The following is a 15,077-nucleotide window of genomic DNA, read 5'->3' as shown; positions in this document are numbered from 1 at the left end:
TTTTCAATTTTGGTTTCCTAAGGGTATATGCCTAATAGTGGGATTGCTGGGTCATATAGTGGTTTTATTCCTAGTTTTTAAAGGAATCTCCATACTGTCTTCCATAGTGGCTGTATCAATTTACATTCCCACCAACAGCGAAAGATGGTTTCCTTTTTTCCACACCTTCTCCAAAATTAATTGTTTGTAGATTTTTTGATGATGGTCATTCTGACTGGTATGAGGTGGTATCTCACTGTAGCTTTTTCTTATTTATTTTTTTATTGAAGGATAATTGCTTTACAGAACTTCATTGTTTTCTGTAAAACCTCAACATGGATCAGCCATCCGTTCAGTTCAGTCACTCAGTCCTGTCTGACTGTTTGCAACCTCATGAACCACAGCATGCCAGGCCTCCCTGTCTATCACCACTTCCTAGAGTTCACCCAAACCTATGTCCATTGAGTTGGTGATGCCATCCAACCATCTCATCCTCTGTCGTCCCCTTCTCCTCCTGCCCTCAATCTTTCCCAGCGTCAGGGTATTTTCAAATGAGCCAGCTCTTCACATCAAGTGGCCAAAGTATTGGAGTTCCAGCTTCAACATCAGTCCCACCAATGAACACCCAGGACTGATCTCCTTTAGGATGGACAGATTGGATCTCCTTGCAGTCCAAGGGACTCTCAAGAGTCTTCTCTAACACTACAATTCAAAAGCATCAATTCTTCGGCTCTCAGTTCTCTTTATAGTCCAACTCTCACGTCTATACATGACCACTGGAATCAGCCATACGTATACATATATCCCCTCCCTTTTGAACCTTTCTCCCATCTCCTGCCCCATCACACTCCTCTAGGTTTATACAGAGCTCTGTTTGAGTTTCATGAGTCATACAGCAAATTCCCATTGGCTATCTATTTTACATATGGTAATGTAAGTTTCCATGTTACTCTTTCCATGCATCAAACCCTCTCCTCCCCTCTCCCCACGTCCGTAAGTCTATTCTCTATGTCTATTTCTCCATTGCTGCCCTGTAAATAAATTTTTCAGAACCATCTTTCTAGATTCTGTATATGTTCATTAGAATACCATATTTATCTTTCTCTTTCTGACTCACTTCACTCTGTATAATAGATTCGAGGTTCATCCACCTCATAACTGACTCAAATGTGTTCTTTTTTATGGCTGAGTAATATTTCATTGTGTGTATATACCACAACTTCTTTATCCTTTCATCTGTTGATGGGCATCTAGTTGCTTCCATATTCTAGCTATTGTAAATAGTGCTGCAGTGAAAGATGGGATACGTGTGTCTTTCAACCCTGGATTCCTCAGGGCATATGCCTAGGAGTGGGATTGCTTGGTCATGTGGTGGTTTTATTCCTAGTTTTTTAAGTAATCTCCATACTGTCTCCCATAGTGGCTGGATCAATTTACATTCCCACCAATAGTGCAGGAGCTTTCCCTTTTCTCCACACCCTCTCCAGCATTTATTGTTTGTAGACTTTTTGGTGATGGTCATTCTGACAGGTGTGAGGTGATATCTCATTGGGGTTTTGATTTGCATTTCTCTAATAATGAATGATGGTGAGCATCTTTTCATCTGTTTTTTAGCCATCTGCATGTTTTCTTTAGAGAAATGTCTGTTTAGGTCTTTTCCCCACTTTTTGACTGGATTGTTTGTTTTCGTGGTATTGAGTTGTATGAGATGCTTGTATATTTTGGAAATTAATCCTTTGTCAGTTTTTTCATTTGCTATTACTTTCTCCCATTCCAAGGGTTGTCTTTTCACCTTGCTTATAGTTTGCTTTGCTGTGCAAAAGCTTTTAAGTTTAATCAGGTCCTGCTTGTTTACTTTTGTTTTTATTTCCATTACTCTAAGAGGTGGGTCTTGTCATCAAGTGTTCTGCCAGTTTTCCTCTAAGAGTTTTATAGTTTCTGGTCTTATATTTAGGTCTTTAATCCATTTCGAGTTTATCTCTGTGTATGGTGTTAGAAGTGTTCTCATTTCATTCTTTTACATGTAGCTGTCCAGTTTTCCCAGCACCATTTATTGAAGCTTCTGTCTTTGTCTCATTGTATATTCTTGCCTTCTTTGTCAAAAATAAGGTACCCATAGGTGTATGGGTTTATTTCTGGGCTTTCTGTCTTGTTTCATTGGCCTATATTTCTGTTTTTGTGCCAGTACCATACTGTCTTGATGACTGGAGCTTTGTAGTATAATCTGAAGTCAGGAAGGTTGATTCCTTCAGCTCCATCCTCCTTTCTCAAGACTGCTTTGGATGTTCAGGGTCTTTTGTGTTTCCATATGAATTGTGAAATTTTTTGTTCTAGTCCTGTAGAAAAATGCCACTGGTAATTTGATAGCGATCACATTGAATTGGTAGATTGTGTTTGGTTCAGTTCAGTTCAGTTCAGTCACTCAGTCATGTCCGACTCTTTGCAACACCATGAACTGCAGCACGCCAGGCCTCCCTGTCCTTTACCAACTCCCAGAGTTTACTCAAACTCATGCCCATTGAGTCAGTGATACTGTCCAACTATCTCATCCTCTGTTGTTCCCTTCTGCTGCTGCCTTCAGTCTTTCCCAGCATCAGGGTCTTTTCAAATGAGTCAGCTCTTCACATCAGGTGGCCAAGTATTAGAGTTTCAGCTTCAACATCAGTCCTTCCAATGAATATTCAGGACTTATTTCCTTTAGGATGGACTAGTTGAATCTCCTTGCTGTCCAAGGGACTCTCAAGAGTCTTCTCTAACACCACAGTTCAAAGGCATTTTCACAATGTTGATTCTTCCTACCCAGGAACATGGAATACCTCTCCATCTGTTTATTTCATCTTTGATTTCTTTCATCAGTGTCTTATAATTTTCTGTGTACAGTTCTTTGGTCTCCGTAGGTAAGTTTATTCCTAGATATTTAGTTTTTTTGTTGTTGCAGTGGTAAATGGGATTGATTCCTTAATTTATCTTTCTGATTTTTCATTGTTAGTGTATAGAAATGCAAGTGATTTTTGTGTCTTGATTTTGTATCATGAACTTTGCTGAATTCACTGACTAGCTCTAGTACTTTTCTGATACTATCTTTAGGGTTTTTATGTACAATATCATGTCATCTGCAAACAGTGAGAGCTTTACTTCTTTTCTGATCTTGATTCCTTTTTATTCTCTGATTGCTGTAGCTAGGACTTCCAGAACTATGTTGAATAATAGTGGTGAAAGTGGACACACTTGTCTTGTTCCTGATCTTAGGGGGAATGCTTCAGTTTCTTATCATTGAGAATAATGTTTTTTGCAGGTTTATCATATATGGCCTTTACTATGTTGAGGTAGGTTCCTTCTATGCCTATTTTTTGAAGAGTTTTAATCATAAATGGGTGCTGAATTTTGTCAAAGGTTTTTTCTGCATCTATTGAGATGATCATATAGTTTTATCTTTCAATTTGTTAATATGGTATATCACATTGATTGATTCATATATGTTGAAGAATCCTTGCATTCCTGGAATAAACCCAACTTAATCATAGTGTATGAGCTTTTTGATGTGTTGCTGAATTCTGTTTGCTAAAATTTTGTTGAGGGTTTTTGCATCTATGTTCATCAGTAATATTAGCCTGTAGTTTTCTTTTTTGTGTGTTGTCTTTGTCTCATTTTGGTATCAGGGTGATGGTGGCCTCATAGAATGAGTTTGGAAGGTTTCCTTCCTCTGCAATTTTTAAAAAGAATTTTAGAAGGATAAGCATTAGCTCTTCTCTAAATGTTTAATAGAATTATCCTGTGAAACCATCTGGCCCTGGGCTTTTGTTTTTTGGGGGAGACTTTTGATCACAGCTTCAATTTCAGTGCTTGTAATTGGGTTGTTAATAATTTCTATTTCTTCCTGGTTCAGTCTTAGAAGATTGAACTTTTCTAAGAATCTGTCCATTTCTTCTAGGTTATCCATTTTATTGCCATATAGTTGTTCATAATAGTCTCTTACAATCATTTGTATTTCTGCTTTGTCTGTTGTAACCTCTCCTTTTTCATTTCTAATTTTGTTGATTTGATTCTTCTGTCTTTTTTTCTTAATGGGTCTGGATAAAGGTTTGTCAATTTTATCTTCTCAAAGAACCAGCTTTTAGTTTTGTTAATCTTTACTATTGTGTCTTTCATTTCTTTTTCATTTATTTTTGTTCAGATCTTTATGATTTCTTTCCTTCTCCTAATTTTTTGTTCTTCTTTTTCCAGTTGTTTAAGGTATAAAGTTAGGCTGTCTATTGCATGTTTTTCTTGTTCACTGAGGTAGGACTGTATTGCTATAAACTTCCCTCTCAGAACTGCTTTTACTGCATCCCATAGGTTTTGAGTTTTCATTGTCACTTGTTTCTAGAAATTTTTTGATTTCCCTTTTGATTTCTTCAGTAACCTGTTGGTTATTTTGAAATATATTGTTTAATCTCCATGTGTTTGTGTTTTTTATAGTTTTTTTTTCTTGTAATTAATATCTATTCTCATAGCATTGTGGTTGGAGAAGATGCTTGATATGATTTCAATTTTCTTAAATTTACTGAGGTTTGATTTGTGACCCAAGATGTGGTCTATCCTGGAGAATGTTCCATGTGCATTTGAGAAGGTGTATTCTTCTGCATTTGGATGGAATGTCCTGAAGATATCAATGAGATCCATCTCATCTAATGTATCGTTTAAAACTTGTGTTTCCTTATTAATTTTCTGTTTTGATGATCTGTCCATTGGTGTGAGTGGAGTATTAAAGCCTTCTACTGTTATTGTGTAACTGTCAATTTCTTCTTTTATGTCTGTTAGTGTTTGTCTTATGTATTGAGGTGCCCCTATGTTGGGTGCATAGATATTTACAATTGTTATGTCCTACTAACAGGTCCAGTCCTACTAACACTCCCATCTTTCCCCCTTGTTCCTTCATCCTCCCGAGTTTTCCATGGGTCTATAATTCTTTTCCACTGGTCAGGTTCTCCTGTCTGCTCTCAGCTGGTGTTCTGCATGCACTTCTGTGTCTGAAGGTGTGTTCCTGATGTATCCGTGGAGAGAGATGTATTCCACGTCCACCTACTCCTCTGCCATCCTGTTCCCCCAATGAGTGATGTCAAGCATCTTTTCATGTGTTTATTAGTCATCTGTATGTCTTCTTTGGATAAATATCTGTCTAGGTCTTTTTCTCACTTTTTTATTGGGTTGTTTGTTTTTCTGATATTTGAGTTACATGAGCTGCTTGTATATTTTGGAAATCAATCCTTTGTCAGTTGTTTCATTTGTTATTATTTTCTCCCATTCTGAGAGCTATCTTTTCACCTTGTTTGTAGTTTCCTTTGCTGTGCAAAAGCTTTTAAGTTTAATTAGGTCCCACCTGTTTATTTTTGTTTTTATTTCCATCACTCTAGGAAGTGGGTCATAGAGGATCTTGCTGTGATTTATGTCATGGAGTGTTCTCCCTAGGTTTTCCTCTAAGAGTTTCATGGATTCTGGCCTTATATTTAGGTCTTTAATCCATTTGGAGTTTATCTTTGTATGCTGTTAGGAAGTGTTCTAGTTTTTTTCTTTTACATGTAACTTTCCAGTTTTCCCAGCACCACTTATTGAAGAGGCTTTCTTTGCCCCATTGTGTATTCCTCCCACCTTTGTCAAAAATAAGGCACCCAGAGGTGTGTGGGTTTATCTCCGGACTTTCTATCTTGTTCCATTGGCCTATATTTCTGTTTTTGTGCCAGTACCATACTTTCTTGATGACTGTAGCTTTGTAGTATAGTCTGAAGTCAGGAAGGTTGATTTCTCCAGTTCCATTCTTCTTTCTCAAGATTGTTTTGGCTCTTTGGGGTCTTTTGTGTTTCCGTATGAATTGTGAGGTTTTTTATTCAGTTCTGTGAAAAATGTCACTGGTACTTTGATAAGGATTTTATTGAACCTGTAGGTTGCATTTGATGGTATAGTCATTTTCACAATATTGATTCTTTCAACTCAGGAACATGGAATATCTCTCCATCTGTTTGTGTTGTCTTCAATTCCTTTCATCAGGGTCTTTAAGTTTTCTGTATATAGCTCTTTTTCTCCTTAGGTAGGTTTATTCCTCAATATTTTATTCTTTTTGCTGCCATGGTAAATGGGATTGACTCCTTAGTTTCTCTTTATGATTTTTAATTGTTAGTATATAGGAATGGAAGTATTTCTGTGTATTGATTTTGTATCCAGTGACTTTGCTAAATTCACTGAATACCTCTAGTAATTTTCTACTAGTATCTTTAGGGTTTTCTATATATAGTATCATGTCAGCTGCAAACAGTGAGTGTTTTGCTTCTTCTTTTCCAGTCTGGATTCCTTTTATTTCTTTTTCTTTTTTGATTGCCATAGCTAGGACTTCAAAAACTGTGTTGAATTATAGTGATGAGAGTGGGCTTCCTTGTCTTGTTCCTGTTTTTAGAGGGAATGCTTTCAGTTTTTCAACACTGAGAATAATGTTTGCTGTGGGTTTATTATATACAGCCTTTACTATGTTGAGATAGGTCCCTTCTATGCAGGTTTTTGAAGAGTTTCTATCATAAATGGTTGCTGAATTTTGTCAAAAGTCTTTTTCTGCATCCATTGAGATTACCATATGTTTTTATCTTTCAATTTGTTAATATACTGTATCACATTGATTGATTTGCATATATTGAAAAATCTTTCCATCCCTGGGATAATCCTGGGTTGGTCATGGTGTATGATCTTTTTAATATGTTTTTGAATTTTGTTTGCTAGAATTTTGTTGAGGATTTTTGCATCTATTTTAATCAGTGATATTGGCCTGTAATTTACCTTTTTTGTGTTGTCTTTGCCCAGTTTTGGTATCAGGGTGATGATGGCCTCATAGAAAGAGTTTGGAAGTGTTCCTTCCTCTGCAATTTTAGGAAAGCACTTTAAAAGGATAGGCATTATCTCTTCTCTAAATGTTTGATAGAATTCATCTGTGAAGCCAGCCGGCCTTGGGTTTTGTTTTAGGGGAGATTTTTAATCAACGTTTCAATTTAAGTGCTTGTAATTGACTTGTTTTGGAGAAGGCAATGGCACCCCACTCCAGTACACTTGCCTGGAAAATCGCATGGATGGAGGAGCCTGGTAGGCTGCAGTCCATGGGGTCGCTAAGAGTCAGGCACGACTGAGCGACTTCACTTTCACTTTTCACTTTCATGCATTGGAGAAGGAAATGGCAACCCACTCCAGTGTTCTTGCCTGGAGAATCCCAGGGACAGGGGAGCCTGGTGGGCTGCCGTCTATGGGATCGCACAGAGTCGGACACGACTGAAGCGACTTAGCAGCAGCAGCAGCAATTGACTTGTTTATAGTTTCTATTTCTTCTTGGTTCAGTCTTAGAAAATTGAACTTTTCTAAGAATCTGTCCATTTCTTATAGGTTGTCCATTTTATTAGCATATAGTTGCTGATAATAGTTTCTTATGATCCTTTGTATTTCTGAATTGTCTGTTGTAACCTCTCCTTTTTCATTTCTAATTTTGTTGATTTGATTCTTCTCTCTTTTTTTCTTGACGAATCTGGATAAAGGCTTGTCAATTTATCTTCTTAAAGAACCAGTTTTTAGTTTTATTAGTCTGTATTATTATTTCTTTCAATCCCAAAGAAAGGCAATGCCAAACAATGTTCAAACTACCGCACAATTACACTCATCTCACATGCTAGCAATATAATGCTCAAAAGTCTCCAAGCCAGGTTTCAACAGTCCGTGAACCATGAGCTTCCAGATGTTCAAGCTGGATTTAGAAAAGGCAGAGGAACCAGAGATCAAATTGCCAACATCCGTTGGATCATAGAAAAAGAAAGAGAGTTCCAGAAAAACATCTACTTCTTTATTGAGTATGCCAAAGCCTTTGACAGTCTGGATCACAACAAACTGTGGAAAGTCCTTCAAGACATGGGAATACCAGACCACCTGACCTGCCTTCTGAGAAATCTGTATGCAGGTCAGGAAGCAACAGTTAGACCTGGACATGGAACAACAGACTGGTTCCAAATAGGAAAAGGAGTACGTCAAGGCTGGATATTGTCACCCTGCTTATTTAACTTATATGCAGAGTACATCATGCAAAATGCCGGGATGAATGAAGCACAAGCTGCAATCAAGATTGCCGGGAGAAATATCAATAACCTCAGACACGCAAATGTCACCACCCTTATGGCAGAAACAGAGTAGGAACTAAAGAGTCTCTTGATGAAAGTGAAAGAGGAGAGTGAGAAAGCTGGGTTAAAACTCAACATTCAGAAAACCAAGATCATGGCATCCTGTCCCATCATTTCATGGTAAATAGATGGGAAAACAATGGAAACAGTGACAGACTTTTTTTTTTTTTTTTTGGCTCCAAAATCACTGCAGAAGTGACTGCAGCCTTGAAATTAAAAGACCCTTTCTTTTTGGAAGAAAAGCTTTGACCAACCTAGATAGCATATTGAAAAGCAGAGACATTACTTTGCCAACTAAGGTCCATCTAGTCAAAGCTATGGTTTTTCCAGTAGTCATGTATGGATGTAAGGGTTGGACTATAAAGAAAGCTGAGTGCCAAAGAATTGATGCTTTTGAACTGTGGTGCTGGAGAAGACTCTTGAGAGCCCCTTGGACTGCAAGGATTTCCTAAAGAAAATCAGTCCTGAATATTCATTGGAAAGACTGATGCTGAAGCTGAAACTCCAAAATTTTGGCCACCTGATGCAAAGAGCTGACTCATTTGAAGACCCTGATGCTGGGAAAGATTGAAGGTGGGAGGAGAAGGGGACACCAGAGGATGAGATAGTTGGATGGCATCACTTGCTCGATAGACATGAGTTTGTGCAAGCTTCAGGAGTTGGTGATGCAGGGAGGCCTGGCATGCTGCAGTCCATGGGGTCACAAAGAGTCAGACATGACTGAGTGACTGTACTGAACTGATTATTTCTTATTTCTTTTCATTTATTTCTACTCTGATCTTAATTACTCCTTTACTTCTGCTAACTTTCAGGTTTTGTTCTTCTTCTTTTCCAGTTGTTTTAGGTATAAAGTTATCCTGTCTATTCTATGTTTTTCTTGTTTCTTGAGGTAGTATTGTATTGTTATAAACTTCCCTCTTAGAACTGCTTTTGCTGCATCCCTTAGGTATTGAATTGTCATGTTTTAATTGTCATTTGTTTCTAGGAATTTTTTGATTTCCCTTTTGATTTTTCAATAACCTGTTCATTATTTAGAAATGTATTATTTAATCTCCATATGTTTGTGGGTTTTTTTTTTTTTACAGTTTTTTTTTTTTCCTGTAACTGATATCTAGTCTCATAGTGCTGTGGTCAGAAAAGATGCTTGGTATGATTTCAATTTTCGTAGATTTAGTGAGATTTGATCTGTGACCCAAGATGTGGTCTATTTTGGAGAATGTTCATGTGCAGTTGAGAAAAAGTGCATTCTTCTTCATTTGGATGCAATGTCCTGACGATATAAATGAGATTCATCTGGTCTAATATGTCATTTATGTCTTGTGTTTCCTTATTAATTTGCTGCTTTAAATAACTGGCCATTGGTGTAAGTGGGGTGTTAAAGTCCCCTACTATTATTGTGTTACTGTCAGTTTCCCCCTTTTATGTCTGTTAGTGTTTGCTTTATGTATTGAGGTGCTCCTATGTTGGATGCATAAATATTTACAATTGTATGTCTTCCTCTTGGATTTGTCCCTTGATCATTATATAGTGTCCTTCGTGTCTCTTGTAATCTTTATTTTAAGGTCTATTTTGTCTGATATGAGGATTGCTACTCCAGCTTTCTTTTGATTTCCATTAGCATGGAATATCTTTTTCCACCCTCTCACTTTCAGTCAGTATGTGTCTCTAGTTATGAAATAGGTCGTGTAGACAGCATATATACGGGTCTTTTTTTTGTTTCCATTCAGCCAGTCTGTGTCTTTTGGTTGGAGCATTTAATCCATTTACATTTAAAGTAATTATTGATATATATGTTCCTATTGCCATTTTCTTAATTGTTTGGGGTTTGTTTTTGTAGGTCTTTTTCTTCTTTTGTGTTTCCTGTCTATGTAAGTCCCATTAACATTTGTTGTAAAGCTGGTTTTGCAGTACTAAATTCTCTTAACTTTTGCTTGTTGTAAAGCTTTTGACTTCTCCATCAATTCTGAATTAGATCCTTGCCAGGTAATGTAATCTTGGATGTAGGTTTTTCCCTTTTAGTGCTTTAAATATATCCTGCCATTTCCTTCTGGCCTGCAGAGTTTCTGCTGAAAGATCAGCCATTAATCATATGGTTTCCCTTGTATGTTACTTGTTGCTTTTTGTTCTTTCTTTGTGTTTAATCTTTGTTAGTTTGATTAGTATGTGCCTTGGCATGTTTCTATTTGGTTCTATCTTGTATGAGGCTCTCTGAGCTTTTTGGACTTGATTGACTATTTCCTTTCCTGTGTTGGGGAAATTTTCAACTATAATCTCTTCAAACATTTTCTCATACCCTTTGTTTTTCTCTTCGTCTTCTGGAACCCCTATAATTAGAATGTTGGTGCACTTAATATTGTTCAAGAAGTCTCTGAGACTATCCTCAGCTCTTTGCATTCCTTTTCCTTTATATTGCTCTTCAGCAGTTATTTCCATCATTCTGTTGGAGAAGGCAATGGCACCCCACTCCAGTACTCTTGCCTGGAAAATCCCATGGACGGAGGAGCCTGGAAGGCTGCAGTCTATGGGGTCGCTGAGGGTCTGACACGACTGAGCGACTTCACTTTCACTTTTCACTTTCATGCATTGGAGATGGAAATGGCAACCCACTCCAGTGTTCTTGCCTGGAGAATCCCAGGGACAGCAGAGTCTGGTGGGCTCTGCCTGGTGGGTAGCACAGAGTCGGACACGACTGAAGCAACTTAGCAGCAGCAGCAGTCTTCCAGCTCACTTATCCGTTCTTCTGTCTCAGATATTTTGCTATTGATTTCTTCTCAAGTATTTTTAATTTCAGTAATTGTGCTTTTTTTCACCATTTGTTTATTCTTTATTTCTTCTAAGTCTTTGTTAAATGTGTTAATTGATTCTTGCATTTTCTCCATTCTATTTTCAAGGTTTTGGATAATTTTTACTATCATTATCCTGAATTATTTTTCTGTTAGGTTGTCTATTTCCTCTTTGTTTATTTGGACTTACGTGTTTCTAGGTTGTTCCTTCATCTTCACAATATTTCTCTGTCTTTTCAATTTTTTTAACTTATTGTGTTTGAGGTCTTCTTTTTTCAAGCCTTCGAGGTCTTCTTTTTTCAAGCCTTCAAGGTCAAATTCCTTCTTCCTTTTGGTTTCTGCCCACATGGGTAAGGTTTGTGCAGTAGTTCGTGTGGGCTTCGTGTAGGGTGTGGCTTGTGCTTGCATTCTGGTGGAAGGAGGTGAGCTTTTTTTGTGCCCTCTGATGGGCAGGGCTGTGTGAGGTGGTAATACTGTCTGCTGATGATTGGGTTTGTTTCTGTCTTGTTTGTTTGGATTAGGCATTCTGCACTGGGTGCTGCCAGCAGTTGGGTGATGCAGGGTCTTGTATACAAGTGGATGCCTTTGTGGGAGTTCTCACTAATTAATACTCCCTAGGGTTAGGGGTTCTCTGGCAGTATAGGGTCTTGGAGTCCGCACCCCCATTCCAAAGGCTCATGGCCCGATCTCTAGCTGGGGAGTGGAGCTTGCACAGGTAATTTGTTATGGCCTTAAAGAGGATTAAAACAAACACACAAAAACAAGAAACAAGAGATTCATCTCATACAAATGGCAAATACAAAATCAGGCAAACAATAACAAAAATAACGGAATATGCACACACACAAACACCTATAAACAAAACCAAAAGAGTCCAAAAAAAAAAAAAAAGAAGTACAGTAGATTTCCCAGTGAGCAAAGGAAACAAAAAAATACCAACCAGTTAAAAACAAAATGAACTAAAGCACAAACTGGGAAACAAAACCAAAGCAAGCTGCCAATTGTGGAACAAAGCAATGAAAACAAAACAAACAAACATGGTGAGAAAAAGAAATAAAAGGAAGAAAATAAAGAATAGAAATGCAAAGTTAAATAAAGGTAAATGAAGAAGATTTATATGTATTAAAAAGAATAACTACCATAGGAAAAGCAAACAAAAGAATAAGTGTTGAAGCAAAATAATACATTTTAAAAATTAAAATAAGGAAAACCCACAGAACCACAAAAGACCAGTGTAGAGGCAGAAGTATATAAAAGAAATAAAAATTGTGATTAAAAAAATTGTCAAAAGTTTAAATAGTTTTAATAGTACTAGTTAAATCAACAACTATGGCAACAGAAGGAAAAAAAACTGTGAAAAAGAAAAAATACAGAAGCAACTACAGAACAAGTCAAAATATAAGAATAATAAATGTTTTTCTTGAATTTCTGCTGTCAGCATCCTTTCCCTTGCTGTGAGTCACAGTCCACTTCACCTGCATAGGGCACCCTTCAATACTGGGCTGGTCTCTGTAGACTCTAATCTGGTCCTCATCCTGTGTGTTCTAGCCTCCAATGTCCACAGTTGTCAGAACTAGTGCATTTTCTTTTGTGGGAACTCTTATTGTCCTTTTATATATTCTAGGCAGACAGAGAGTCTGCTTAGTTGATTATGTGGATTTAATCTGAAGCTTGTACAGCTGGTGGGAAGGTTTTAGGTCCTCTTCCTTAGCCACACAGCCCCTGGGTTTCAACTGTGTTTTTATCTCCACCTCTCCATATAAGATATCCATAGGGGTTTGCTTCTGAGGCTGCCCTGGAATACTTGGGTCTGCCCTAATGAGGACCAAGTGTGGAGGTGGCACAGCTGTTTGGATTGCAGGGAACCTGGCAGCATCAGGTACTCAGGGGAGCTGGCAGCTAGGGCAGCAGGAAATATGGTGTTCTTAGGGTTTTTTCTGCTGCTGCTGCTAAGTCACGGAGAAGGCAATGGCACCCCACTCCAGGGTTTTTTCTAGCCTCTGACAACTCTGTCCCAGTGGGTTTGAGGATGGAGGTGGCACAGTTTCTTGGATCACAGGGACCCTGACAATGTCAGCTACACAAGGGTGCTTGCAGCTATTGTCACAGAAGATATGACACTATTAGGGCTTGTTTTAGCCCCTGGCAACTCTGCCCCAGTGAAAATTGAGTGTGAATGTGACACAGCTGTTTGGATCGTGGGGACCCTAGTGTGATGGGACACCAACTGCCTCAGTCACAGGAGATATGGCCCTTTAAGTGTCTTTCTAGCCTCTGGAAACTGGTGATCAGAAGGCCTCTTTGGCTGGTCCTTCTCTGTTGCTTGGCATGTCAGGAGCTTAAAAGGCCAGTCTCTCTGGGGTCTTTCTCTATTGTCCAGCTGTCAGTGCTGGTGTGTGGGGAGAGAGAGAGCAACGGTGATGGCTGCACACCCTACGTGTGACTCAACAGTATCACCTTGCCTCCATGGTTGCCTGGTTTTCTTCCACAGGCATTTCCCATGGTGATCTCCCTCATGTCCCCTCTGGCTGTATCCCTGCCATCAAAAGCATGGGACTGCACTCCAATCCCTATGCTTCAGCTCCCAGCTATTGTGCTTTCTAGGGGACTCGCATCCCTGTCTGGGGTACGTATGGCTACAGTAAGGATTGTCTGTGTGATTCTCATTCCATTTAGACTGTCACAGATCAGCTGCTTCACTCTCAGCCTCAAATGTTTCTCCTCTGTCCCAAACAATTGCCTTTATGTGGAGATTAGAGCCCTGCTTCAGTTCCCCCACCCACCAAGGCAAGGTCCAATCCTGCTTACTCTCCTCTTTTTCCCCCTACTTCCTCATCCTACTGAATTTTGCTTGGTTCTATGTATTCTTTTCCAGGGGTCAGGTACTCCTGCCTGCTCTCAGTTGGTGTTCTTCAAGATCTTCTGTGTCTGAAGGTGAATTTGTGATGTATCCATGGAGAGAGATGTACTCCACATCTACCTACTGCTCTGCCATCTTGAGAACCAACATCTTAACAATACTGAATATTCCAACACATCAATAGGCATTCCTTCCCATTTACTTCTAGTCTCCAGTGCCTTTGTCAGATTCATCCTTACACTTTCATCAGATTTATTTGTAAATATTTCATGTTTTTGGTCCCCTCTTTACTTCAGTTTGAAGAGTTTTTATTATTTTGACATTCACTGACCCTTTCTTCGACAGTGTCTATTCTGATATTTATTAAGTCCATCAAATTAACTTTTGTTTCACATATTGTATTTTTTACATTTTAGAATTCCCAGTTAGTTCTTCATTTGAATTTTCATTTCTCTCTAGAATGAGCCATCTTTTCAAATTTTCAACAACTTGTCCTATAAATTCTTAAAAATATTTACAATTGTTGTTTTAGTCTTTATCTATTTCCAAAAACTGCTCATCTGTAGTTTGTTTCTATTAACTGAGCTTTCTCTTAATTATGTATCATGTTTTCTTGCTTCTTAACAATTCTTATAACTTTGATTGCATTCTAATAGTTGTATAAAAATGGTATATTTTTAAGTATAATACTTTTTGTTTTGTTTTACTTTGTTTTCATGGAAATGCAATCCCTTCCCTCTGCCTGGCATTTTGAGTGAGACTCTGATTATTAATATTTTTCTTAGAATTAAATTGAACTGGGATAGTGTCGTTGCTTTAGTTAGATTGAGTTTGCTTAAAATCAGCCTAATCCCCAATATCCTTCCCCATCCCTGCCTCTTAGATCGTATCAATATTTGAAGTGGAAAGGGGTTGGGCTGTAGTTTTATTATTTTTGGTTCACTTTTATATTAAAATTCCAGCTATATATGTCATACAATCTGCCTTTGTTTTCCAGATCCTGTCAATGCCACTTTCCCAGAAAAATTCTGCAGGGCATGGGAATTTTGGGACCAAAAAAAAAAAAAGTTTTAGCATTGGAGACTTTTCCAGCTTCCAGCCTAGCCTGCCAACCCACAGGGCCACCTGATTTTATCTAATTTGTCCTTCTTCTCAAAGTTTCTGTCTATAGCAGTCTTTCTCTTCTATTGGTCTGTACCCCAGACCAGCTTCCTGTCCCAGATCTCAAGCTATTTGGCACTCTGCTCAACTGCAAATGGCACAACAAGAGATTTCTCA

Source organism: Bos grunniens, chromosome 3, assembly GCF_055505025.1.
Source record: "Bos grunniens cultivar Pamir isolate PY7600 chromosome 3, Bosgru_T2T1.0, whole genome shotgun sequence".
NCBI lineage: Eukaryota > Metazoa > Chordata > Mammalia > Artiodactyla > Bovidae > Bos > Bos grunniens.
Note: the sequence above shows the minus strand (reverse complement) of the source record.